Here is a 27,115-nt window from a genome sequence, read left to right on the forward strand (position 1 = left end):
AAGGATGTCCACTCTCTCCATACCTCTTCAATATAGTGCTTGAAGTTCTAGCAATAGCAATAAGACAACATAAGGGGATCAAGGGTATCCGTATTGGAAAGGAAGAAGTTAAGCTTTCATTATTTGCAGATGATATGATAGTATACATAACTGACCCCAAAAACTCTACCAAAGAACTCCTACAGCTGATAAACACCTTTGGTAATGTGGCAGGATACAAAATCAACTCCAAAAAATCAGTTGCCTTCCTATACACTAAGGATAAGGAAGCAGAGAGGGAAATCAGAGAAGCATCACCTTTCACGATAGCCACAAATAGCATAAAATACCTTGGGGTAACTCTGACCAAGGAAGTGAAAGATCTATTTGGCAAGAACTTTAAGTCTTTGAAGAAAGAAATTGAAGAGGACACCAGAAAATGGAAGGACCTCCCTTGCTCTTGGATTGGGAGGATCAACATAGTAAAAATGGCAATTCTACCAAAAGCAATCTATAGATTCAACGCAATCCCCATCAAAATCCCATCAAAATTCTTCACAGATCTGGAGAAGACAATAATCAACTTTATATGGAAAAACAAAAAACCCAGGATAGCCAAAACAATCTTATACAATAAAGGATTGTCTGGAGGCATTACCATCCCTGACTTCAAACTCTATTACAGAGCTACAGTACTGAAAACAGCTTGGTACTGGCATAAAAACAGAGAAGTCGACCAATGGAATAGAATAGAAGACCCTGACTTTAGCCCACAAACCTATGAACACCTGATTTTCGATAAAGGAGCTAAAAGTATACAATGGAAAACAGAGAGCATCTTCAACAAATTGTGCTGGCAAAACTGGAAGTCAATCTGTAGAAGAATGAAAATAGATCCATATATATCACCATGCACAAAACTCAAGTCCAAATGGATTAAAGACCTCAATATCAGTCCAAACACACTGAATCTGATAGAAGAGAAAGTGGGAAGTACTCTACAACACATGGGCACAGGAGAACACTTCCTACGTACAACCCCAGCAGCACAAACACTAAGGACATCATTGAATAAATGGGACCTCCTGAGACTGAGAAGCTTCTGTAAAGCAAAGGACACTGTCACTAAGACAGAAAGGCAACCCACTGACTGGGAGAAGATCTTCACCAACCCCGCAACTGACAAAGGTCTGATATCCAAAATATACAAAGAACTCAAGAAATTAGACCGTAAAAGGTTAATCAATCCAATTATAAAATGGGGCACTGAGCTGAACAGAGACTTTTCAACAGAAGAAGTTCAAATGGCCAAAAGTCACTTAAGATCATGCTCAACTTCCTTAGCAATCAGGGAAATGCAAATCAAGACAACATTAAGATACCATCTTACACCTGTCAGAATGGCTAAAATCAAAAACACCAATGATAGCCTCTGCTGGAGAGGTTGTGGAGAAAGGGGCACTCTCATCCATTGCTGGTGGGAATGCAAACTTGTGCAACCACTTTGGAAAGCAGTGTGGCGGTTTCTCAGGAAAGTCGGGTTCAACCTTCCTCTTGACCCAGCAATACCACTATTGGGAATATACCCAAGAGATGCCCAAACATACAACAAAAGTATATGCTCAACTATGTTCATAGCAGCATTGTTTGTAATTGCCAGAACCTGGAAACAACCTAGATGTCCTTCAATGGAAGAATGGATGAAGAAAGTATGGAATATATACATATTAGAGTACTACTCAGCAGTAAAAAACAATGACTTCTTGAATTTTGCATACAAATGGACGGAAATTGAAAACACTATCCTGAGTGAGGTAAGCCAGACCCAAAAAGAGGAACATGGGATGTACTCACTCATATTTGGTTTCTAGCCATAAATAAAGGACATTGAGACTATAATTCGTGACTCTAGAGAAGCTAAATAAGAAGGTGAACCCAAAGAAAAACATATAAGCATCCCCCTGAATATTAACCTTCATCAGGCGATGAAAGAAGACAGAGACAGAGACCAACATTGGAGCACTGGACTGAAGTCTCACGATCCAAAGGAGGAGCAGAAGGAGAGTGAGCACGAGCAAGGAACTCAGGACGGAGAGGGGTGCACCCACACACTGAGGCAATGGGGATGATCTATCGGGAACTCACCAAGGCCAGCTGGCCGGGGACTGAAAAAGCATGGGACAAAACCGGTCTCGCTGAACATAATGGACAATGAGGACTACTGAGAACTGAAGAACAATGGCAATGGGTTCTTGATCCTATTGCATGTAATGGCTTTGTGGGAGCCCAGGTAGTTTGGATGCTCACCTTAATAGACCTGGATGGAGGTGGGTGGTCCTTGGACCTCCCACAGGGCAGAGAAACCTGCTTGCTCTTTGGGCTGAGGAGGAAGGAAGACTTGATTGGGGGAGGGGGAGGGAATGGGAGGTGGTGGCGGGGAAGAGGCAGAAATCTTTAATAATTAAATTAATTAATTAATAAAAAAAATCAGCAAGAAAAAAAAAAGAAAAAAGAAAAATTAAAAAAAAAATAAAAAAATAAAAAAAAGAAGGTAAAATAGGGAGATGTTAAGCAATTTAACAAGGGTTTCAACCCTAATAATTTATTAGGTTGAGACTTGAGTCCAAACAGTTTAGCTTTAGATCTGGGGTTCTTAGCAAATATGTCTGGTGGCACACTTGCAATAGAAATGTTAAAAGCTATATTTTCAAACAGGAAATAAAGTCCAGCAACTATTCTTTGAAAAAAAAAAAAAAAAAAAAAAGAAAGGAGAAATTGGGGCTTTCATTCCCTGAGCACCCACCAAATCCAGGAAGGAGGGCCTGTGTTCCACGAAGCAGTGCATGAGTCCTCGAGACAGGTGGGGACAGCCACCAGGATGACAAAGGGAGAGAAGGTACCTGGGCTGCTTTTGTTGTTGCTATTTTTTTTTTTTTTTTTTTTTTTTTTGCTCCTCGCCCCTTTTTAGAAAATGTCACCACCAGATGGCCTGCAGGTAAGTCTGTGGAGGACAAGCTCTTGATTTATGATTGATGTGGGGGCTGTGTCACCTGGTCAGGTGGTCCTGGGTTGTATAAAAACACAGTTGTACAATCTGTGATGAGCAAGCCAGCCAGCAGTGTTCTTCCTTGGCTTCCACCTTAGTTTGTGCCTTGGGACCCTGCTCTGACCTCTCTCAGTGACGGATTGTGATGCAGGAACACAAACCTTCCTTTCCTCCAGAGTTACTTTGGTCCCGGTGTCTGTCACAGTACTAGAAAGCAAACCCTACAGGACCCATCCCAGTTGTCATCCCTACTGAGGTACTTGAATGATGCAGTTAATAGATACGAAAAGTTGGATGGCTCCAGGGAGGTGGGGCATTTGGCATCTGCATTAGTCATTGTGCTGTTGTTGTGAGAAAACAGCTAAGAAAAATCAGCTTGGAGTGGGAATGCTTCTGGCTCAGTTTCAAGAGGGTTTGTTTAGTAGTTAGTGGGTTGACCCCGTCGCTTCTGGTTCTATGAGGAGGCAGATGGCAGTTAGCATGAGGAGGCAGATTGTCATGGAGGATAGCGTGTGGAGGCATGTCATCATGGAGGGTAGCATGTGAAGGCAGGTCATCATGGAGGATAGCGTGTGGAGGCAGACCGTGTGTGACAGAGCAAAGCTTCTCACTGCATGACATCTGGGAAACAGGAAGACAGAGGAGCTGACCTCCTTCCATAAAGCCTCCCCTCCCAGGGGTTCCATTATCTTCCAGTAGTGCTGCCAGCTGGTAACTAAACTTTTACTAAATATGAGCACTTGAGATCCAGTAGGGGAGACTGAGCCTGATGGAGGTAGGACAGCCCACCATGCTGCAAATGCCCAGGAAGGATGCTCTGGTCTCATGCACCAATCACGATGGCGAACATCTTAATTAATATCTCTCTCCATGACAAGATACCTGGCATAAACGATGTAAGGAAGGAAGGGTTTATTTTGGTTCACAGTCTGAGGATGTGCAGTCCTTTGTGCCAGGGGAGGCATGGCAGCAGGAGCGTGAGGCAGCGGGTCGCATTGCACCACAGTCAGGAAGCAGCGAGGGCAAACTGCTGGTGCTCACTTTGCTTTCCTCTTCTTCATCCCAGAGTCCATACCCATGGGATGGTGCCACCCGCAGTTAGGGTAGGTCTTCTTTCCCCAGTTAATCTAGAAACTCCCTCATCGATATGCCCAGAGGACTCTAGATCCTATCAAACTGATGATTAGTATTGGGCATCTCAGTGAGCAGGTTGGAGGCTCTGCCTCTCTTACCAAGGACCAGGCCTCCTTGGGGGCTGATGTGGGAAGGGCATATCTCCCATGTGATGGCTGGATCAATGGCCCTCACCTCCTAGGCCCACATGCCAGCAAGGAAGAAGCTACCCAGGCTCTGCAGGCATTGCTTCCTGAACTCTGATCTTTCTAGTCCCACTGCTGAGCATGCCCCAGGGAGAGCATTTTGGGTACCTGCAAATTTACAGAGATGTGTCAAAGTCCCTTCATCTCCAAGCCAATAAAATTAAAATTGATGACCCTCATAAAAATGATTGCTCTACTCTCAGATGGCTCCCTTAGAGCTGACTGAGGTGCATATGCTCTCAGCACGGGAGCCTGGTTACACGGGGTCTCTGGCCCTGTAGATGGAGATGCCGTTTTTTCAGGCATCTAGGCAATGAGTGGAGAGCAAGGTAGAAGGATAGCATGACCAGGCATCGGCCGTATCCTCTCGAGAGGCCTGAGTAGAATATTTAGAGAACTGAGGATACATCTGCGCACCATGTGTGTTTGCGTGTGTGTATTTATTCCTGTGTGTGTAGGATAGAGCTTAATCCTGTATGTCTTTCTCAGTTTCTCTTCACTGTGTTTTGAGACAAGGTCTCTCTGGTTTTACTCAGAGCTCACTGATTCAGTTAGGCTGGCTGGTCAGCAGGCGCCAGGGCCTCCGCTGCCTCTGCCTCCCCAGCTTTAGGGTTACAGGTGTATGTCCCTGTGCTCTGCTTTTTATGTGTGGATCCTTGTGCTTGCGTGGCAAGCAGCCCCCTGACTGAGCGATCTGCTCAGCCCTTGCTGTATTTTATTAGGACACATAAACATCTCCGAGAGTATTTTTTCCGCTGCTATGATGGGGAGAATATACTGAAGCCTGTGTTCCTAGATGAAGTGGAGCCAGGCCTCGTGGAGCTCATATCTCATGCAGAAGTCAAACACAGAGTCCACGCGCATAAGGAAGAGAGAGTAGCGACTGATCTGATAAAGCCGCCAGCTGGTGTCTCAAGGCCAGCTAATCTCAGGGAAGAGATGGGCTCTCTCATGGGGGGGAGATGCTTGGTGCAGTCTCCATAGAAACCACCCATTTCCTCCTGCTTCCCAGCAACCCTGAACATGTTCAAAATGAGTGTGGTACGGATGCTCTGTCACCTGGATGGATGTCCCTCCTGCTCACTTGGAGCATCTGTCCTTAATTTCAGCTTAGCCATGTGTCTTACATGTGGTGTCTAACATCGTTAGAAGCCAGACCCCTTTAAACGCTCTGGGCATCTGGTGATAGATGGATATTGTGATCCATAATAATGGGCAATATTTACTGAGCATCTACTATGGGCCAGAGACTGCCTGGGGGATGTAGCAGTAACTATGAACTTCAGGGTTCTTGTTCCTACAGAACAGGTTTTCTGGAAGCCTCGCCAGTTTCCTTTTCCCATAGAAACCAAGACCATCTCTTTTATTTTGCCCTGTCCCTTGTGGCTCCTTATCAAGGTGATACCTCATATCAGGGGTATAACACCGGGTCCAGTGTCTAACAGACTTAATGGTTACAGAAGGTCCTAGAAGACCCAAGAAGGGAGGAAGAACATCCCCTAACCTGATGAGGTAGACTTAGGGGGCTCTGTGAGAGCCATGATGAAAATGGCCCTTTCCCGTCTCATTTCTGGGTCTTCAGCTAAGAGACTGATTCAACCTCTCCCAGGTCAGTTTGCTCATACTCCTCTACCCTGGGCAGACAGAGACCCTCACTGTTTGCAGCATGTGAGATGAGGCTTAGGGGCTCCCTCCTCCTTGAGTTCCATCTTTAGAAAAGACAGTACCAGAATTCCTTTTACTTCCTATGCTGCCCACTAGGAAGGGACGTCTCGGTCTTTAGAAGACAGCATCCAGGAGTCGGTTCATTTTATCTCCTAGGAAACGACTTCTCAGAGCCAAAGGCAGAGGTGAGATTCAAACCCTGAGCTCTGGGCTCCAGGGCTGTTGTGTGTACACCAGGCTATATGGGCTGTTTGCTGAGCCTCCTGGTGCGGGCAACATCGCTTTGTCCTAATTGTTTGGCTCTATTTGGTTTTACTGTTACATTAGGTCCTGGGAGATGATTACATTTCATGAAACAGAGTGATTGATTGACCTTTTGAAATGTCAGCCACCGCTTCTGGGCTCCAGGGGATTTTGTGGGCCTTATGCATCCACGCTAGCAAACCCTCTTCTCTAATGGGCAAGTGAGAGGGGAGCTTGCTGTGGAGGACCTGCGGCTCAAAATCATCCACAGGGTTTGAGCAAATCCAGGCTTGACATGGGGTCAGAGCACAGGAGAGTGGCAGCAAGAATGTAGGGGAGGCAAGATGCAGCCAGGATCTGTTGCTGAGCTGGATACTAATTCGGTTCCCAAAGAGCTCCTTATAGAAGACGGAGAGTCACCTCCCTGGGGATCAACCCAGATGCTAACTTCTGCTCAAACCATGGCATTGTGGTTAGGACCTGCTGGTGTAAAATCAGAGAGCCCCTTTCCCACCCTGCTGGGCCACTCCCAGCCCCTGGACGCCTGCTGCACGGGTGGTCATGGCCTGGCAAGAGCCCTGTGTAAACCTAATAGACCTCCAGAGAATCATGACAATGCCCTTCACTGAGAACTGCTCTTCATTGCTTTAAACTGTGTCCCCTGACTCCTCCACCATCACCCCCTTCCCCAAAGAGCTTCCCACATGCTTCCGAATTTAAGGGCTCTGTTAGACCAAGGGGGAAAGGTCAGACCCAGCTGTTTTGCTTCCTGTCGTGCCCAAGGTATGTGTATGCTCATGGCTGTCTCAGTGCGTGTTCTGAAAGGCTCACACGGAAGGGTGGATGCAGTAATACAAAGTACTGGGAAGCGACTTCTAGGAAATCTCCCAACACAGCAGTTGGCAGTGTGACGATCTGGGTGCACTTTGTGTGTGCCTCACCCCGAAGGTAGTTCATTATGTTTTGGTGGGAGGTGGAAGAACCTTTCGGAGGTGGAGCCTAGGGAAGGATGATTAGGTCCCTGGACAGGCTGCCTATGGGAGGCATTAATGTAGTATCTTTGGGTCCCTGGTTAGTTCCTGTAACAGCCAGTTTTTTTAAAGTGTGGTGGCTATCTCTCCATCTTCCTATTTTATCCCGTAATGTCTTTAGCATCCACTTCCATCATTCAGCTTCATCCATCAGGAAGTCCTAGACACAGACAAAAAGATGAAGCCACCCTCCACCCGATCTTGGACTGTCAGCCTCCATCCAAAACCAGGAGCAAAGTGAACCTCCCCTCTTTACAAAGTATCCAGTCTGAGGTTTTTTTTTTTTGTTTGTTCTTGTTTTTATCAGGCAGGGTTTCACTGTTACTTTGGAGCCTGTCCTAGAACTCACTCTGTAGCCCAGGCTGGCCTCAAACTCACAGAGATCCACCTGCCTCTGCCTCTTGAGTGCTGGGATTGAAGGCGTGTACCGCCACCACCTGGCACTTAGGTGTTTTGTTACAGCAACAGAAATAGACTAACGCCATAAATGGTGTCTGGGGGCCTTGGGAAGTCTTAAATGTCTTCAGATGTTCACTCCTCAAGCTGCAATCTATTTTATTTTCTTCTTTGTAAAGCTGGTAATTCTTGTACATCAATATTAGTGTTTTTCTTTTCACTGACATGCTTAACTAACCAAGAAATCTTCTTGGTAGCCATGCTCAGTAAATGAAATATTACCAATCAACTTTACGGTATTGATTATAATAACACCACACACGTAATTATAAGCATGATAGCCATTCTGACAGAGATGAAGTGAATATCAATGCAATCTTTTCCCAAGGGAGAGATTTATTTTCAACATCAATTGCAAATCAGACAGCTGACTGTGGAATCCTGGCCGAGAATCTGAAATGGAGTGTTCAAATCCCTACAAGCCACAATAACAAGTGGCCTGGCAAGATAAACCCATGGGTATAATAATGGCATCAATATCATGAGTGTAACCAACTGCTTTATGACCAGACTTAAGTCCTCTTCCACAGGAGGAAACTCACGGCAACTGCATTAAATCTGGCCAAGGACTCATGGCTGGGAGCTCATAGCTACTGCAGGAAAACCTACTACTATGATTTTGTTAAAGAGATACAGTCTCAAACTGCCTTCTAAATATGCACCTCTTTACACATAGAAGAATGTAGTTCTTAGTCCTCAGCAGAGAAGTGAAGTAGGCAGAGGTTAATCTTGTCAAAGTGCAGAGAGCAATTGTCTGTGGACTGCTCTGTCCTAAACAGGACATACGTATCACACACTCATACGTAAGGCCCATGGAACATCATAAAAGAGGGGGTGGGGCAGAAAGATAGTAAGAAGCATAGCATTGAGGAGGACTGGGCATAAGAGTGTCTTTTAGATGATATAGGGTCATTGCGTTCTTGAACTCAGCAGCTCTGGTTGCTGGCATAAAACCTGCATAACATCAAGCCAGTCAGCATTCCAGCATAGATGAGGGAGGGGCCGTGAGCACCTACTAACCCAGGAGATGGTAGGGGAAGAACAGTTGGTTTCTAAGTCTGTAGCCCATGGTGGCTTGGCCATACTCTAGTATATGGTCCTATACTCATGTACCTATGGGCAACAGTAAGTTAAGTGGGTATAAATAAAAAAAAGTAATGAATTTGGGGAAGGGAAATGATTTTGGTGGGATCCAGGAAAAGTTGTAGGATGGGGTTAAGAAGATCAAAGTATGTTGTATATGAAATTCTCAACGAATAAACAAACCTATGTATATTTTATGGTTTGCATTTCTTTTTAATCACTAGTTCTTTGAGAATTTTCGACAATGTGTTTTGATCGTATTTACTCCCAGTTCCTCCCACATTCATGCTTCTTCCTTACCCACCCAACTTGATGTCCATTATAAAAAGAAACAATTTCCCTGAAGTTTTCTTAATGGAAGTTTTGAATTTTTTTATCAATTCTTTGAAGTCTCAATGTCTTGTCTTTAGCCTACTAATTCAGCTTTGAGTCATATTTACTTTATGGCTAAAGATGTTGGACATAGGTCTTTGAATTTATTGAACATTTGTATTTCTTTTGGAAAGTTTTGGTTCAGTTAATTTATCATTTTAAAACAGGATGTATTATATTAATCCACTGTTTGATGAATAGCTGCCTATTCTATGATGTGCCTCTTCACTCTGCTAACTGATTTCTTTGCTATGCACAAGCATTTCAGTTCAATGCTATCAAGTCTGGCAGTTACCACTATCATGTCCAGCGCTATGAAAGTCATATTTAGGAAGCAATAGCCAATATATCTGACTATGAACCAATGCACTTTTTGGGGTTACTTACAGGGAGGAACACTGACAAAACAAAGGCAGTGATACCCCTGAAAGCACATACCAGCCTGGGTGATAACTCGCAAAATCTGGACTCTTGAAGTCTGTGCTCATAGAAAACCTCAAACCACCAATCACACAAATAAAGCTACTGGTTAAACCAGTTATTTATAATAATAAATTTATTAACAACAATAAAGAAATCAAAATCAAAGTCATGAAAACAAACAAAAATCAAGTGCAAAACTTGGCTCGAGGGAGCTATGGGGATGGAGAAGGGGGTGATTTTCCACTTCCCTCTGGTGAGGCCCACAGGGATAAAGTCAGCTGATTCCTAGCCCAAGCTCCCCTGCATCCTTCTAACAGCTCAGTCTCGCTCAGGTGTTATGGCCCCACCCGGGCATGGTCCTGTATTTTGCCTGTTGCCTATGCCTATACCCGCTCATAGGACAGCTGGCTCAAATCCCATGCTAAGTAGCAGCTATGCAGAAGTATACACGGAACACAACTATTTCCCGGCAGTGTCTCACCGCCAGTGTGACCCCCATGTTCTGTAGTAGGTAGTGCCTCTTGCTTGGATGGTCTACTTGTCCCATCTTTCCACGGACCTGCTTCTCTGGAACCCTACCAGGTCCCACAGTGAGTGACCTTGTAGGGCTTCCCCACCCTTCTGCTCAGAACTCTGTAGAGTTCTGGTTCATTTGCTGCTTGTATCATGCTGTCTGGCTGTTCTGTAGGAACTGTGAGACCTCTCTTTGAGGGCTGTTCCACCTCATTTCTAGAAACTTCCCCAGCCACAAGTCCTTTTCTATCCCTCCTCCACGTGGCCGGGATAGACGGTGGTCATTTGCACAGCCCTGTCTAATGTTTTTCAGGAATGTCGAATGGAGAATGGTCCAGCGAGCCTGCTGCAGGGCTGGGAAGCGGCTCATCCGGGCTGTGTTCAGTAGACTGCTGGTAACTGATGTGGGCTCTTGTGTAAGTGACTATCCAGGGAGACACCAGAGCCTAGGGCTGCTGTGGCTGAACCTGACCCTGGCTTTGTAACTGCCTTCCCTCAGTCAGCCCATCCAAGCTGCAGCCTGCGTAGGAGCCCCTTTATGGTGATCTAATTGGAGTGGTAACGGATGTAGCATTCTGCCACAGCTCACAGCGAGATTGGAATTTGAGGAGACGCAGAGACAAATTACCTCTGAATTTTCTTGCAGTGGTAAAAGCTTTTTACTGTATAGTAATTTTCCATTTCTGCTGCAGGCATTTTGCATATTGCTTAACAATTTATCTCCTGTCATTTGTCAGATATTATCCATCTCCAGTTAATAAGCTAAGACAGGTCGTATTAAGACTTTGTGGGCTCACCTCAGCAGCCCTGCAGTCCTGGCTCCAGCCCTCCCTGCAGGGAGAACAGACTGAGATGCTTGGCTGGGTCAGAGGCCCTGTTCTCAGCACCTTCCAATCCTGTCCCAAGTGGACAAGAGAGGAGCCAGGGGCATGCAGTGCCCTGTCATGGCTGTGTCTCTGTCACCTCCCCATGAGGCTCCGGTGTTCCAGCTCTCCCTTGGTGAGGGGGCATCTGGATTTTACTCCTGGCTCCGGCTTCCCAGGTCCCAGAGTTGTGCTTGCTCCTTTTTCTCTTTGGAACTCAGGTTTCTCCACTTTTAGAACAAGCATTCTAGAACAAGGTTCATTAGGTGACCACACATGCACACACACACATACACTCACACACGTATTTATGTTCACATACATACATACATACCATTTATCTCAAGCCAAGGTTTCCATGGAACCCCAGTCTATAGAACAAGTAAATAGAGGTGTTGGTAGATAAACAGAGGATGGGGCCCTGCATTCCTGCCTGTCAGTATGTACCCCAGGGCTTTCCTCTGCAGAGAGGCCCTACGGTGCTTCCTGGACCCTTGAGACCCCAGGAGCAGAGTGGGGATGTTGCTGGAAGAACGTCCTTGTCCCGCCTCCTGCCCTGACACCTGGGATTGTCAGTGTGCTTGCTCAGCACTGCTGCTGGCCTGGCCTCGTGCTCAGACGGGAGTGATAGTGTTTTCCCATCTTTAATTAAGACGCTGGGATTCTGTTCGCTCCCAGTCCCTGGACTGGTAGTAGGCTCTGTTGGCCATAGGTAGACAGATTTTGAGAGGAAAGGAAAATGGTTTGAAGCAGAATGTGTGATTAGATTTGCATAATTGAATTGAAATAGAATTAAAGGGTCGTGTGTTTACACAGCAATGCCTAAAATCAGATTGCAGTGATGGGTGCTCGGTACTAAAATGGGCTCCATAGAGATGTGTGACTATCTGCTTCCCAGAATGTGTAAGCGCCGGAGAGAAGCTGGACTGGGGGATGGTTTCTCCGAGTGCCCGTAACTGGGGCAGAGTGGTACTGATGATGACAGCAGTGCTTACTAGGTGCTTCGGAAGCCAGACCACATACCATGTGGCTGACGGAGATTTCGTCAGGGGATCCTCACGTCTCTTGAGCCCAGGCAGGGATCCCACAAAGCATGTTCTCATAGCTCTTTGCTGTGACTCTGAGTGGGGCGTCTGCCCTCTCCTTTGACTGGGAAAAGCATGAGAGTGAATCCCGACGTGAACATGCCGAGCCGGCCTATGCTTTCTATGTTTCTGCTACCATTCCTATTTATAAGTTTGCCTTGTGCTCTTATTCTGATCTGAAAGGCAAGTGTCAACATGTGCCAATCAGAGGAGTGGGTAAGGGAACTAAGCATCTGTGACAAGTGGTGACAGACTATCAGAGACCGCTAAGATGTGTCCTTTCTGGTTAAATGCAGTGCCCGGCAATGCCAGTGTGTGCTTAGCCATTGTGGAATTCGGGAGTTGCAAGTGTGTGGTGTGTGTGTGTGTGAGAGAGAGGGGTGGGGGGAAGGGTCTTATCTGGGTTTTACACTCAATGGGGAATGTCAACAAGGCCAAATTTTGACAGTCTTAATGGAGACACTGACATTTCTCATCCACACAAAATGTGCTCAGGATCCATACGTGTGAGTAGTGGCAGAGAGAGACCCATCTTTCTCAAGGCAGTGAGAAGCTCTGCCCTTTTATTTCTCCCATATTGTCTGTCCCTGAGAGAGTCAGAATCCAGTACAATTCACAAATGAAGCCTGGAAGTGACGTCCTCATGAATAGAGAGCTGGATCCTCTCAGCTATTTCCGTACTTGTCTTGTCCGTAGAAAGCCCGAGACAGTAGGGCAGGCCTCATTCCTGGAAAGCAAGCACCATACCAACTGAGCTCTCTCCCTGGCCCGTGGCTGTGACTCTCACATGCATGACCCGGTGCCCAGTGTTTGTGTGAATGAGTAAAGCAAGGCCTTGAGAGATTGGCTGTTCACTGGGGAGGCAGAAAGATGACGAGGTGCCTGGGTCTCCTAACTCTACATCATGTGATTTTTCTGGATAGACTGAACAAACATCTATTCACCCCAGATAGGACATGGGGGACAGAGCAAAATGACGGTTACACCAAATCTGGCTCCGTTACCCAGGCATACAGGATTATGGGTAAAGGGGTTACTTACAGGAGCATGAGTGGCACCATGAAGCTGCATCATCAGGAAGCTCGCCCTAGTGTGGGGGAGGACCCATGAAAGCTCCCCAGATCACCCCACATGACTTGCAGGCAACTCCATTGGTGATCATCTTCATTGCTTAGCAACTGTTACCTGATAAGTAACCTTGGAGAGGGGCCTTCAATTTCAGGAGCTTTTTTCATCTTCTAAGTTTCATTTACTTCCTGGGTTTTAAAGAGTCTTCCTCCTCCTTCCAGGAAAGGAATGCTTCCTTTAAGAGGAAATTGCTACATGACACTCTCATATTGGAGCTCTTTGCAGCTGGCAGATGAAGGTATCATGGTTGGGCCGCCCCTTCATCCTGGAATACAGTTGGCCATCCTTGGCAGAACACAGGATAATCTCTCATTCCAGGTTATCCTTGCTTTGGCCAATGGAACATAGTCAGCAGGGTGTGAGCAGAAACCCAGTATGCTTGTTGCGTGAATTTTCTTATGTCTTTGGAAATGTGGTTTAGAAGGTCCCCTAGGGAGCTTCCAAGCCTGCACAGGGGCTTCGGAATAAAGACCAAGGACAAAAGTACACCCACCAAGACATGTGGAGTCCAGTCTGGGGCAGCTAAACCCCAGATGCATGAGCTAGACTTCAGCTAGCCTCCAGATCTGGAGGGGAAAAGTGCTGGGAAGGACCCTGGAGATTTTGCTCATTGCATGATGCAAACTTCTGAGCCTCTGTTTTCTCTGCAAATAAAATAAAGGTATTGTCTAAATTAGGGTTATCGTTGCTGTGGTGGCACCATGACTAAAGCAGATTGGGGTGGAAAGGGTTTATTTAACCTATACTTCCACAGCACAGTTCATCATCAAAGGAAGTCAGGACAGGAACTCAGTAGGGCAGGAGCCTGGAGGCAGGAGCCGATGCAGAGGTTATGGAGGAATGCTGCTTACTGGCTTGCTCCTCATGGCTTGCTCAGTCTGCTTTCTTTCACAGTGAGGACCCCCTGCCCGAGAGTGGAACCACACACAGTGGGATGGGCCCTCTCACATCAATAATTAATGGAGAAAATGGCCCAAATATTTGCCTACAGGTCTGTCTGATTGGAGGCATTTTCTCAACTGAGGTTTCCTCTTGCCAGATGACCCAGGGTGTGTCATGTTGACAAAACTCTAACCCACACACGTTGTTTTCTCTCTGGGACTTTGAATTTCTCATGGGAAGGTTGAAACTGTGCCTCTATTTAATTTCTGCCATGTAGCAATGTACCTGGTGGGTGCTTGATCTGTGTCCATTGAGTTAGGTGTAAAGGAACAGACAGAGCCTGGCATCCAGAATATGCTGGAACTCAGAAATCTGTGTGGTGCTGATGGTAAGGACTTGGAGAGGAGTCTGCAGCTAGTGGAGTTCTTTTTTGTTTTTGACGTTTGGAGGATTTTTCTTCCCCAGTGGCTGTTGTGGAATATTGCCTTAACCATGTAAAGATATGTTATATTGGTTTATATTATGAAATAGTACTTTAACTATGTAAATGTGTGTTTTGTTTGTTTGGTTGCATTTGTTTAACTATGTAAAGATGTGTTGCTGTTTCACCTTGCCTGCCTAAGGCCCCTGATTGGTCTAAAGGAAAGCTGGATGGCCAATAGCCAGGCAATAGTGGGACAGTAGGAGGAGGAATCTAGGCTCAAGAGAGAGGGGAGAGAATGAAGGAGAAAGAGAGGGAGACATGTGGGGCCAGGTAGCCAGACAGCCTCCAGGCAGCCAATCATGGAAGACGCAACAGGAAAAGTAGGACATACAAAATGAAAGGAAGATAAAAAGTCCTGAGGCAAAATGTAGCTGAAGAGAAACAGGTTAAATCAGGGTACAAGAGCTAGTAGGAGAAGCATAAAGTCAAGCATTCATAACCAATAACAAGTCTCTGTGTCGTGATTTGGAGGCTGGTAGTCCAAGGAAGTCTGCTACAAGTAACAGCCACAGATGCTGGGAGGATGCCAAGGGACAAGCATTCCTGAACAGGAAAGGCACTGTGAGTGTCACATCTGATCCCCGTGCTGTGGGCACTCTGCAAGGTCCATGCCGGTGAATTAGCTCACAGGGCTCCCTGGAAGGTGGTCATCTTCCTTTGGACCACTGGCCCTCACTGTCCCTTGACCCTAGGGGCTCACCATACCCTACCACCTGAATTAATTCTTCCAGTGCCAGAGAGACCCACTTCAGATTGCATTGATACATTCAGCATCTAAAACAACAACAACAACAACAACAAAACAATTTCTGACAAGTGGGGACTCCTGCTTTCACTTCTTATTAGCCCTCGGTAAGCCTTGAGTTTTCTCGGGGAGCCCATGTAAATGAGGGAGGTGGTGTGATCTGTCCTTTTTATTACTTTGGAGAGGGTGAAGGTGTGCATTTGTTGGGACATGCCAACGTCAGCATGATCCGGGTAAGGGGAGGTTGTTGGCATCGACTCTCGCTCCCCAGCGTGGCTGCAGAGGGACTGCATCTAAGGTGTAGACATTGGAGGGACTGGCTCTGGCTTTCACAAGGCTTGGCTCAAGATGACCCGAACTCCAGGCTCCCTGCATTCTTCCTTTCAGTAGCGAACAGTAAGAGGAGGGTTCTCACAGGTCGTCTCAGTCCTTGGCCAGCCAGCGGGGCTGACATACCCCTCACCCGGAGCACATTCTCTGTTATGTAATGCCGTCACTTTTCATTGACAGGGATAAAGGGGAGAGCTGCACAAAAGATGTGCCTGCTGTTGCCATGGCACTTTCCAGCCCCCCCCCCCCCCATTTTGCCCTCTGCTAATTCCTCCTAATCATGTTTCAGGCCCTTTAGCTGAGCACAGTAATGTCTGGTCCCCGAAGCTTACACCAGGATGTTGGGGATACTCTCCCACTGAGTGCTTCTTCATGTGTGTGTACATACACACCCATGAACACTCATCTGATGCCCAGGAAGTGCAGAGACTGTTGGGTTGGTGCTTTTTCTGAGGAGATCCCAGTGGGGACCTTCCCTCTTCTTTCTCTATAATGGTTAACAATGATGGGTCTAGACTCGCCTAGGAGACCAACTGTTACCCTGTCTGTGAAGGAGTTTCTATATAGGTGGAAACATGCCCTCCCTCCGACGTGGGTTCTCCACTGAATAAGGAGTAGAAAGTGAGCTGGGCACCAGCGTTTAAACTCTGCTTCCTGACTGCAAACACAGTGTGACCAGCTGCCTCCTGCTCCTACCACCATGCCTTCCCTACTGTGATGGACAAGTAAGCCCAGATGAACCCTCTTCCTTTAAGTTGCTTCTCGTCAGGTATTTGGGTATTACAATTACGAAAGTGACTCGTATGCTCCCCGTGTTCTTTCTTGCATGACCCTGGTGAGCAGTAGCCACATAAGAATCCATATCTCCATCTGGCCATCCATTTTGATTGATAATTTACATTTTTAAAAATTTTTATTTTATGTGCATTGGTGTTTTGCTATGGGTGTTGGGTCTCCTGGAACTGGAGTCACAGACAACTGTCAGGTGCAATGTGGATGCTGAGAATTAAACCCAGATCCTCTGGCAGAGCAGTCCATGCCCTTAACCACTGAGCCATCTCTCCAGCCCCATTGACTGGTGTTTTTAGGAGTTATCATATACCAGATAAGTGTAGAGGGCCGTGATGGTCAGAAGCGACCTTTTGTCAGGGCAGAAGGATTTGTCTAATGAAAGTGAAGAGTAAACACAATCGAAGAATCCAGATGGAGGATTTTGAAGATTAGAGGGAACGGAGGTCAGCGTGCATTGATCTTCCAAAAAATACTTTGGGAGAGCCAGGGTGGAGCTGTGCGTCTGGGGACGGGGACAGCATGACCGGAGACACTATGCACAGATGGGCTTGGAGTGGTCTCTGAGGTCTGTCAAGAGCTATTAGGACAACCTCCCAGAAGACAGCCACAGGACCTTAGAAAAAAACCTAAGGCACAACTGAGAGCCCTCATCATGCCTGTCCCCAGAGGCCCCAGACAACGCAAGAAGAGCAGCAGACCAGAGGATGACCAATATGCCCTGAAAACTAGACATCAGCAAAGGAGGAGTCAGGAATCATCACAGCCCCGAGTCTACCACAGGTTCCTACATGGCAGCTGTTTGAATGTGGGTTTCCCCATAGCTTCGGGGGACCTTTGTCCTTGCAGTGGAGAGGAGAAGAGCCATGTCATGGGTTTGTATTATGAGATTAGATTGGGTATTAGGTAATAAAGACCCAGCTTCAGTTCTGTCTTCATTATTTTTCTATTGCTGTGAAGAAACACCATGACCAAGGCAACTTATAGAAAAGTTTATTGGGAACTTAGAGTTTCAGAGGGTGAGTCTGTGACCACCATGGCAGGGGGTGGGCAGTCATGGAGTTAAGTAGTAGCTGAGTGTCTACATCTGGATGTACAGCCATGAGGCATGTGGCAATGGTGTGGTTTTTTAAATCTCAAAGCCCACTCCCAGAGACACGCACACCTCCTCCAACAAGGCCACACCTCCTCATTCTTCCCAAACAGTTCCACTAACTGGGGACCAAGATTTCAAATATATGAGCCTTTGGGGGCCATTCTCTTTAAAACCACCACAGGTCCTAATGCCTTAATAGAAATAGAGTCATGGGAAGTGTGGCTTGATTCAAAAGAAGAAGAAATGGGGAGGGGCAAGGCCTGAGCATGAATAGAGTCAACAGAACTATCTGGGCTCTGTTTCATTGGAAGGATGGACCTGCCCCAGACTGAGCTCTACAAGGGCTCTGTTTCATTGGAAGGACAGACCTGCCCAGATTGAGCTCTATAAAAGCCCTTCATGCCCTGACTTCCATATTGGTCCATCTCTGCTCCCCACACTTTCCTCCTGGTTCAGCGACTGTGGTAGAGTGGGTCTTTAGTCTTCGGTTACCTTGGTTTCGTCTCAGGCCCCTAAGACAGGAGTAATCCCCTGTTCTGCTAATTGCTTTTGGCTCCTGACTGTTGTAACAGCTCCGAAGGTGTCTCCGTCTCTTTCCTGCTGCTCTAACAAAGTCATCAAGGCTGAGTGATTTATAAATCTGGAAGTTTATTTGCCTCGTGGTTCTGGATGGAGGGGGTTGGAAGAGCATGGTGTGGCATTTGTTCAGCATCTGGAGGGGACTTTATACTGTCACTCCATGGTAGAGCACATCATGCAGGGAGACAAAGGCTTGCTAGCTCAGGTTTCCTTGCTTTGACCAGTCATTCGTGTCATCATGGTGGCCCCACTGATAATCACTTCCCAAAGGCCTCAGCTCCAAGTACTGCTCATAAACAAATATGGGAAGTGCCTGACATATGAACTTTGCCAGGCTACATCGAGACCACCACACAGGGTTGGCTGAGGCAGGAGCTACGCTTCGGTGTTGGATTTGGTACCATCCCTCACATGTTGCTTATTGTAAGGTCAGTGATGGCAGTGGGGCTTGCAGCCTCTGGTCTCTTGGGTGTTAGAGGAAGGATATGCTTGAATAGAACCTATGTTTGTGCATAATCTCTTGAAAATGATAATTTGAGGGGAGCAAATATTCTTTACGCCTTGTCGCTTTTGAAGTCTGCCTTTGCTTTTGACATTTGACAGCAGGGAGCTGTGTTTTCCTGTCCTCCGAGCTGGTGTGTGGGATGCGGATGCTGGCTCTTGTGCCAGGTTCTGGAACCCACGGGCACCTACACGCATGGTGATGGTAACAGTTTGGACTCCAGAGGGGGCGGAAGAAATGTACTATTAGAGTCCTTTGCTGGTGGGTGCTCAGAGCTGCAGCCTTGGGGAGAATGGGCCGGATATGGAGATCTACACAGAACCGCTGATCATGGCCGACCTTGCCAGGCTGTGGTGCTCACTTCCCAGGGCTGCTGGAAATGGCAGGCTAGCTGGGATGTGAGGCATCTGAGGGCCCAGATCTTCTCCTGACACCACAAAATGGTAGCTCAAAATGAAATGTCATGGACTGAATTGTGTTCATTCCCAAACTTATATGTTGAAACTCTAGAGCCAAGGTGATGGAATGAAGAGAGGGCCTTTGGTAAGGACAGTAACTTTTAAAAGACAGTGGATGATAGGTACTGGAAGGGAAGCAGGGAGGGGGGACACTGGGAAGGCACTGGGAGCCTGTCCCTCACAGAGATCTGCATGACACATGGCCGTTAGACTGTAAACCCTCAGAAGATAGGATTCATTGGCTACAGCCTGAGTCTGTAACACCACTAAAGGTCTGTGTTGGAAAGGCTTGGACACCAGCTATGGCTCTCTTTTTCTGCAGTAACTGACTCAGGCATTTTGTCACAGTAATTGAAAACATCCTACCCATGCTTCTTTTTACTTCCCATGGTGTACTCAGAATCTATAGAGGCGTAACGCACAAAATGCTTGCTTAATTATATTTTGTGGGTGCTGAGGCTTGAGTATGAAATGTTCCCTATAGTCTCATGTTTTGAATGCTTGTCCCCTAGCTGGTGACCCTGTTTGGAAAGGTCTGTAGAACCTTTATGAGGTGGGAGCCTTGCTGGAGAGAGTGGTCCTCTGGAGACAGGCTTTTGGGTTGTCTGAGGTTTCTATTGCTGCAACAAAGACCATTACTGAAAGCAATGAGGGGAAAAAGGGTTTATTTCATCCTATAATCTCCAGATCATAGTCCATCACCCAGGGAAGTCAAGGCAGGAGCTCAAGGCATGGGCTAAAGCAGGACCACAGAGGAATGCTGCTTACTGACTTGCTCTCTATGACTTGCTTAGCTTGCTTTTGATATTCCCCAGGACCGCTTGCAGAGGAACAGCACCACTTACAGTAGGCTGAGCCCTTCCACATCAACCATCCATCAAGAAAATGCCCCATAGGCTTGCCTACAGTCCAATCTGATGAAGGCCTTTTCTCAACTCAGGGTCGTTCTTTTCAGATGATTCAAACTTGTGCCAAATTGATAAAAAGCAAACAAGCCAGTACAGAAGCTTTATAGCCAGTCATGACTTCCTTTTCACTTTGTGCTTTCTGACTGCTGATGCAGGATGAGAGGTTGGCCTCATCCTCCTGCTATCGGCCATGATGGACAACCGAGAGCCCAAGCAAACTCTTTCTCCTTTGAGTTGCTGTTGTTTTGGTATCTTCTCATAGCAACAAAAAAACGCGCCTAAGATGGTAGGTTGACTGTCTCTAACTCAGAAGGCCTGGGGTTCCCGTGGCACTATGGCTACAGAGGAATGTGGCTGAGCTGCTAGCTCATCTCTGCCAAGAGCTTAGTAAGTTCTTGGGAATACCCCCAGTTGGGCTACTCTGGGTCTGAGGGGACAGTGGAGCACACGTGTCACCCTTTGGAGGCCTGGTCACTGGTCCCCTCTCCCAGACACCTCATCTTAGGCATAGGTTTCATTCACAAATTCTTTCCAGGGATTGGCTGAAGATGGAAGGAGGAATTTGTATTTGAGTTATGGAGTCTGCTGGCCTCCACACAGATTCCGACTGTGACTCAGAGGCCAGCCTAGGAAGCAGTTGGTCACATCAAGATTGTCAGCCAGAATCTGTGAAAGGACAGAGTTGAGACAACCCCGCAGGTCCCTGTGTTAGCAAACTCCCATTACTAACAATAGCTATCTGATTTTCCTCAGACCATCAGTTCAAGCTTCCTTTTCACCCTCTGGGTGGAAACAGAGATGCAATTTTCCTCAGAAGGTGCGTAGGGTGTTGTAATTTTGGAGGAAGCAACAAATTTTTTATAATTGTGTAATTTGTATATAATTCCTTATAATAAAGTATGATGATTATGGCTCTGTACACATAAAAGACTCCCTAATCCTCCAATTATGATAAGTACGTGTTTATAAGCTGGAGAATGGTCTGTCTTTGAAAGTTTTTCCCATTTTAAAATTTCTTATCAAAGTTAGCGGACAGCTTGAATTCTGCTAGATAGATGATTTTCAGTGGATCTAGATCTTTTTGGCAAAGAAAGACAATGGCCCCAGCCAGGCCCTGTCCACTCAGGAGAGGAGTAGAAGAACCTTCTCATCACCTTGCCAGAGATGTCATCTAAACCATGCTGAGCCTGTGTTTATCACACATTCAAGAAAGATGCATTTATTGAGCATCTCCTAAATGCTGGGCCCTGGCCATGCCATGGAGCTCTCCATGTAAGGGAGTGAGAGCTATGGACAGTAATCTTGCTAAGTAGTAGCACGTTGTGGCATCTTTATATGACCTGTGCAGGGCAGTGAATGTGGCTGGCAATGGGGCTGATGGGATGTCTCCCCGAAGAACTGACATTTGAGTAGCTTCATCAAGGATGAGTAGGACATCATCGAATAAAAAGTGTGGGATGAGCTAAGGAAGAGAGAGGAGTCTGGTCTTCTCTCTGAATGCTCTTAGAAGACATAGTTTACTGACTTTCCTCTTGATTGGAGCCCCGAGGATCTCCTAGAACTTGTTCTCTGCTAAGGAGGTATGATAGCCTCAGCCATAGTCTGTCCAGCCCCTTCCATCAGGGATTCTGCAAAGGGAGTCATAGGGTCTAGCTCTTTGCTTTGCAAGTGTGTATCCGGGGACTGAACCAGGTCTTTTGACGTATGCGTGGAGTCCATCCTCTTTTACTGCATCCCCAACAACAACCCCCAACTCTCCCTCACAGCCAGAGGGATCTTCATCCAGGACAAATCTGTGTACCCTACAGACGGTTCAAGCTCCCCAGTGTTTCCTACTGGCACAGAAGGGAGCCCCTGCTCAGGGTCTGCCAGTCTCTAAGTTCCCTGAGTGCCAGGGACTCACATTCTAGACACCTAGCTTCCTATAATGTTATATCTGCACCCTGTTTGCGTTCTCTGTAGAGCCCTGGCCCTTGTCATTTATTCTTTCTGGAACACTCTTCTTGCTCCCTAGGTGCCTCTCCATCATCCATCTTCAGATATTCTCTTATCTCTCATTCTCATCTCTCAGGGAGGCCCCCTCCCCCCACGGCTCTCTACACACCACTTCCCAGTTGACCTGCTCCCCTCTGCGATGCTGCCGGCACTTGGCCACAGTGTGTTTTTCTTATCGGTTTACTCATTTCAAATCTGCACTTTTCATGAGAACAAACACATACCTCCTTTATTCATGGTGAAGCATGACATTTGTATTTATACACTGCCTGGCTCAGGGAAAGGTTTCCACAAAAAAGAGAGTTCAGGGGTTGTGTGTGTGTGTGTGTGTGTGTGTGTGTGTGGTGGGGTGGCTTAGTTGGTAAAATGCTTGCCTTACAAGCCTAAGGACCCGAGTTCAATTCCCAGCACCTACAGGGACATGCTGTGTATGGTGACACATTCTTATAATCCCAGCACTGGGGAAGCAGAGATAAGAGGATCCTTGAGAGAGCCCATCTCAACGGAGGCAGATGGCAGCACTGTGGATGGTGCCTGCCGCTCTCTGGCTTCCACATTCTCCATCTTTCTGTCTCTGTCCGTCTGTCTTCTTTCTCTTGTTCTCTGGTTTCCACATTCTCTCTCTCTCTCTCTCTCTCTCTCTCTCTCTCTCTCTCTCTCTCTCTCTCTCTCTCTCTCTCTCCTCCTCCTCCTCCCCCATTAGAAAAAGTGACTCACCCTGTCCCTTCTCACTGGGGTGCTGTCCAGCACTTTGGAATGATTTCTTCCAGGAACTGTCCCCACCCACCCTTAGCTGTGCACAGGCTGTGGCCTCCCACTGGAGTGGACACTAATTACAGAGTGGCTCCCAGGCCGCACACTTTCTCTGCTTGTCAGTCTGGGGGATAGACATCAGCCTCAAGAATCCAGCCTTGCAGGGTTGGCTGTGGGCAGGGGCCTGGCGGCCCCAAAGAGGAATTCAGCAGGCCCTCAGCCTCGATTCCGTCTCGGGACAATGCAGAGCTGAGCAAAGAAGTGACTCAAAAGGCCGGGGCCCCAGGTTCTAAGCTCTGGGTAGCTGAGAATCAGCCCCTAGCCACAGTTGACTTGGTGACAGGACAGTCTCTCCAGAGCCTGCCGGGGCCTTGCTAGTGGCACAGAGCTGTGGAAGAAAACATTAGAGCCACGTGGCTTCTGGAGGCTGCTGCAGACTCTGGAGTTGGCAGTTTATGCACTTTGGATCCATTAAAGAATGCTTTGGCATAGGAAATACAGATTAGAAATGAAATTGTAATATAATCAAATTGCATTTTTATGGAAAGTACTACATTTTTTCTCTAAATAAAATTCAGTAACAAAATTTTATTTGCTTTTTCCCCCCAAATGCCTTTCCAAATTGATTTTTTTTCCCAGACAAACTGTGAAGCCTTTGGTTAAAGGGAAGGCCCAATTCAATGGCTTTGGACACAAAGCACAGTGTGGGTGTGACTGTTCTTGGAAACCACCCTGGTCCCCAGAGTCTTCTTGACTTTTCTCTTTCTCTCCCTCCCTCCCACTTCATGGTATATGTGGGGTGTGTGTGTGCATGTGCAGGTGCGCCTAACAAGGTGTACATGTGGAGGTTGAAGGGCAGCCTCAGGTGTCAGTTCTCACCTTCCATCTTCTTTAAAGCAGGGTCTTCTGTTGACTCCTGCTTAGGTCAGACTCGTCGTCCATGAGCTCCTGGGGATTCTCCTGTCTCTCTCTCTCCTGTCTCTTTGTAGAAGTGTTGGCATTACAAATACACACTACTCTCTTTATTTGACTTCTAGAAACCCAAACTCAAGCCCTAGAATTTGTGTAGTCCCTTAGTTTCTTTTCCAAATGCTGTGATAAACTCTTCAATGGGAGAAGCTAAAGGGAGAAAGGGTTCTTTCTGCTGTGGCAAAAAAGTCACAGGTAGGAGCTTGGGACACCTGGTGATGTTGCATCGGTAGTCAAGAAGCAGGAGCAAGGGCTGGGTGCTGACTGCCAATCAGCTCGCTTTCTTTGTTTTATACAGTCCAGGATTCCCTGCTCGGGGTATGGTTCTTCTCATCATTAAACTGGGTGTTTACCCACTGATTAACGTAGTTAAGATGATCTCTGCAGGCGTGCCTGGAAACTCATCTCCCGGGTGATTCTGCAATCTATCTAGTGGATGAAACTAACCAGAGTGGTTAGTGAGTGAGTTACCCAGTGAACCATCTCCCCAGCCCCGCCCCCTCTTTCACAGAACTTTCTGGGAGGTGGCACGCATGCCAGAAAGTGCCTGCTGAGGTGGAGGAAACAGGACAGCAAAGGTTGGCTTGTTTCTTCCCAGTCATTCTTGTGAAGGGAGAAGCAGGAAAGGGTACAGAGGAGAATTATTAGGAGATACAGGAAGTTTTCAGTTTGGAAATGGCTGGAGAAGAGGAGTGCCAATCACCGCCTCTCTGGGCCAAGGGTTCTAGGAGAGATTTTAAGTGGCACACACATGGTGTTAAAATATTCATATGAAAAGTCAAGGATTCAGTTCACACCACTAGTGTTTGCCGTGAGGCTTTATATTTGGAAACAGCTGGATTGTCATCAGAATTTATCATCTGCCCAGATGCTTGAGAGTCCTACCACGGGACCAGCTATAATGCACAGACAGAAATTGAAACTTATTTATTCTTTCTCAGATAACTGCAATCAACTTGCAAGTTGTCAATAACTATAATCCACCATCAGGTTTTTCTTGATCTCTTATGTGAGGTATATGCATGGTGCAGGTGACATAAGCTGTGGTGTTTTCCTTAAGGAAAGAGGCATCTTGCTTCAGAAACAAACCCAGCAAGCACAGTCTAATTCAAACCTAGTTCCTTCCTTGTCCTAACTGTGAGGTCCTTCATCTGGGAAGCTAGCAGGTCTTCTTGGAGAAGGACGATTAGATCTTTATCTGATGTTAAGAAGGAAGTGAAGATGGATGGGAGAAGAGGTCCTTTTATGCAAGAGGAAAGAGACGGGTATGTTCTTGGGAGGGAAGATGACTTGGAGGAGGAAATCTTGGGGGAAGTTTTATGGTGGTGAGAATAATGAAACCATTGCCTGCCAAGTTGTGGGTTGAACTTGGGGAAGGAGGAGGAGTAAGCAAGAGATGTAAAATAGAGTCTTGGGTCCTCAAGCAAAGTTTCTTTTTTTTCTTTTTTTTCTTTTTCTTTTTCTTTCTTTTTTTTTTTTTTTGGTTTTTCGAGACAGGGTTTCTCTGTGGCTTTGGAGCCTGTCCTGGAACTAGCTCTTGTAGACCAGGCTGGTCTCGAACTCACAGAGATCCGCCTGCCTCTGCCTCCCGAGTGCTGGGATTAAAGGCGTGCGCCACCACCGCCCGGCTTGCAAAGTTTCTTTTTTATTGAGAGGCCACCAGAGTGAGTGAGTTAATGCGGAACATCTTTCCACCTGGATGCCCAGCCCAGCATGTGCTCCCGGGAGACGGAATGAGTGACGGCATTCACACTCACACCCACAGCTGTGCCTGGATTCCCTGAGCCTGTCATCTGAAGATTGACAATAGGAGCTGCTGCTAGACTGATTCTTCTCAAGTATCATGTTCTGAGTAGAGTTAACCACTGTGCAGTTTAGGAGTTAGTTTGCTATGGCCGAGGGCTTTCTGCCTTAGGGGGATGGCGCTTCTGGGGCATGTTTTCATAAGGGAGGGGGTGGCCCAGGGTGGGCTGTGAAGAAGTACTTTAGTAGAGGAGTCAAAGGCTGATTAGAAACGTGGAGGGATGGGAAGAGCTAACAGGGTGGGCCACCCCAAGGAGAAGAAGGTTGAGAGATTGGGTGGATAGTAGAGACCACATGCAGGGCAGATGGTAAGCAGGTGGTCCTGATGCTGAGCAAGGACATCAGTACTCTTCATGGCCAGGGCTCTTGTGATGCCAAGTGGGTACTTTCAACTTGACAGAATATAGATTCCCTGAGAGATATAGACTCCTTGAGCGATATACCACTGGGTGTATCTGTGGGAGATAGTCTTGATGTTAACTGAAGTAGGAAAACCCATCTTGATTTGGGTGGGACCATTCCATAGACAAGAGTCATGTCCAAAGTGGAGAAGGTGAGCTGGGCAGCAGCATTCATTAATTGCTCTTTCTTCTTACTGTGGGCACAATGCAGCCAGCTGTTTCCTCGACTTCCCTGACACTAACCGTGAGCAAAATAAACAAACCAACGACCCCTTTCTTCCTTAAGTTGATTTTTGTTAGAATGTTCAATCACAGCAACAGGAAAGTGGGTGGCTGCTACTTAAACCCAGGAGTCAAAAAGACAAAACCCTGTAAGAGGCTGTCAAATTCAGGACCTCTACCCCTCTAGCTTGGGGCTAAGATTGTGACATTATAGGCCCTATCTGGGGACAAACAGACAGTGAAGGAAAGCCAGAAATCCAGTTCAGATTTCAGCCCTGGGCCCTGCACCAGTTCCCATCAGTCACCTATTTACCCACGAAGTCAGAGTAATTGTGTTTAGAAAAAAAGGAGTCCCTTAAGAGACCTATTTATCCCCCTTGAAGGTTAATTCAGGCATCTGGTTTTTGTGTGAGTTCTGCCCACAGCCTCTCCACTGTCTTCAGAAGGACTAAGAGGGGAGAGACAGAGAAGGATGGCTGCTCCCAGCTAAGTCTTAAAGCATTTCAAGTCAATGACAAAGCACAAAACCCTTTGTTGTTAAAGAGAACTGATTGTCCCCAAGAGCCATTCTCTTCTTGAGAGCCATCAGTGTTTATCAAGGTACACTTCTTCATAGCCAGATCTGGCCATTTCTTGAGTTTTAGCCAATGGGAATCAAGGACAGCAATGGGAGCTCTTCTAGGACGTTCTCTGAGCAACCGTGCCTTCTCTCCTCCCACCTCTTTCCTTCCATTTTCATCTGGAAATGGTGGTGGTGGAACATCTGAGACCCTGGGAGGGTGGGACATTCAAGAGTCAGGACCCTGACCCCATACAGCCGCTGTATCAACCTGGACAGATAAGGCCCACATTGTCATGCAAGGTTTTAATGTTATATTAATGGTGGCTACAATTATTTTGGATCTGTCTTCTCAGAGACTGCATCTAGATTATCACTACTTTCAGTTTTGAGAGTTGAATGTATTCAGTTGGAGAACAGAAAAGGCATGCAAC

This window comes from Chionomys nivalis, chromosome 7 (genome assembly GCF_950005125.1).
Source record: "Chionomys nivalis chromosome 7, mChiNiv1.1, whole genome shotgun sequence".
NCBI classification, from domain to species: domain Eukaryota; kingdom Metazoa; phylum Chordata; class Mammalia; order Rodentia; family Cricetidae; genus Chionomys; species Chionomys nivalis.